The sequence below is a fragment of the Octopus sinensis genome, unplaced genomic scaffold, assembly GCF_006345805.1.
Source record: "Octopus sinensis unplaced genomic scaffold, ASM634580v1 Contig14619, whole genome shotgun sequence".
Lineage (NCBI taxonomy): Eukaryota > Metazoa > Mollusca > Cephalopoda > Octopoda > Octopodidae > Octopus > Octopus sinensis.
Window position 1 is genome coordinate 45578 of NW_021833284.1, and position 1923 is coordinate 47500.

At 36.2% G+C, this 1923-nt stretch overlaps 1 protein-coding gene across 3 annotated transcripts in view; it reads left to right on the forward strand.

Annotated features, from left to right (window-relative positions):
- Positions 1 to 304: 304 nt before the first annotated feature.
- Positions 305 to 1923, forward strand: part of LOC115230153 — a 29086-nt gene continuing 27467 nt past the window's right edge. For 2 of the 3 annotated variants that reach the window (XR_004997440.1, XM_029800366.2), the window contains exon 1: positions 305 to 560. The gene's annotated coding sequence lies outside the window, so the exon portion shown is untranslated. The remainder of the gene's footprint in view (positions 561 to 1923) is intronic. The other variant, XM_036499522.1, reaches the window with a different exon arrangement.

Here is a 1923-nt window from a genome sequence, read left to right on the forward strand (position 1 = left end):
AAAGAATATATATATGTTTATTTATATATATATATATAATATATATATATATATGTATATATATATTTATATATATACATGTATATATATATTTATATATACATACATACATGTATATATATGCATATATATATATATATATATATATATATATATATATATATTATATATATATATATACACATGAATGTATATATATGTATATATTATATATATACATATATATGTGTATATATATATGTGTGTGTGTATATATATATATGTATGTATATATATATATATTTATATATATATATACATATATGTATGCATGTACGTGTGACACTCTACGTAATATTTGTTCTGTATTTCTCTTTTGTCCTGTCTAAGCCCGAATCTCCAGTTACAAGAGGAAGAATGCTGCTAACAAAATCGGACAAAAACAAGGTGAGTTTTTGATATTCCGTCGAGAGAAACATTTCGTTGCATAACACACTCACATTCACTGTCATTCGCTGAGTTTCGTTGCAAGAATTTGGCAATGCCAAGCAAAAACAGTTACATGGATCTAAAGAACAACGGTAAGTGATTTTACACAATTTAATAATATACTCTTTTCTCTTTTACTCTTTTACTTGTTTCAGTCATTTGACTGCGGCCATGCTGGAGCACCGCCAGTACTTATTCTATCGGTCTCTTTTGCCGAACCGCTAAGTGACGGGGACGTAAACACACCAGCATCGGTTGTCAAGCAATGCTAGGGGGACAACAAACAGACGACACAAACACATACACACCATATATATATATACATATATACGACGGGCTTCTTTCAGTTTCCGTCTACCAAATCCACTCACGAGGCATTGGTCGGCCCGGGGATATAGCAGAAGACACTTGCCCAAGATGCCACGCAGTGGGACTGAACCCGGAACCATGTGGTTGGTTAGCAAGCTACTTACCACACAGCCACTCCTGCGCCCATTTGATTAGATCAAATATGATTGGATCATTACAATAATAATAATAATAATAATAATTAATTCCTTTATTGGCCACAAGGGCTGACAAATATGATTCGAAAACATAAAGGGACAAAACAGGACGAAAGGTTACAAAAGGTTTTTTGCTAACCAACCACATGGTTCCGGGTTCAGTCTCACTGCGTGGCATCTTGGGCAAGTGTCTTCTGCTATAGCCCCGGGCCGACCAATGCCTTGTGAGTGGATTTGGTAGACGGAAACTGAAAGAAGCCTGTTGTATATATGTATATATATATATATATATGTGTGTGTGTGTGTGTGTGTGTTTGTGTGTCTGTTTTGTCCCCCTAGCATTGCTTGACAACTGATGCTGGTGTGTTTACGTCCCCGTCACTTAGCGGTTCTGCAAAAGAGACCGATAGAATATGTACTGGGCTTACAAAGAATAAGTCCCGGGGTCGATTTTGCTCGACTAAAGGCGGTGCTCCAGCATGGCCGCAGTCAAATGACTGAAACAAGTAAAAGAGAGTAAAAGAGAGAGAGTAAAAAGCAGTTTAACAATCAAAAATCTTAACAACGAGAAACCCCCAATAGAGGAGACGCTTCGAAAAAAGAAAAGGTCTCACGTGGAAAAACCCATAAAAGCCACGGAAGCCTGGTCAAAAGTGGGGTAGAGAGCCCCTTTCTCCTTTTATAATACCTTTTTCAATTACAGGCGAAACTTCAAAATTGGTTCATTTATACTGGCCATTCTTGCACAATTCTCTCACCTTTCAGAAAACTTGCTATCGGACAGCACTCTCCTCTCTAACCTCATCTTCCTTTTCAATAATAATAATAATGATAATAATAATAAACTTTTATTCTTTTATTCTTTTACTTGTTTCAGTCATTTGACTGTGGCCATGCTGGAGCACCGCCTTTAGTCGAGCAAATCGACCCCAGGACTTATTCTTTGTAA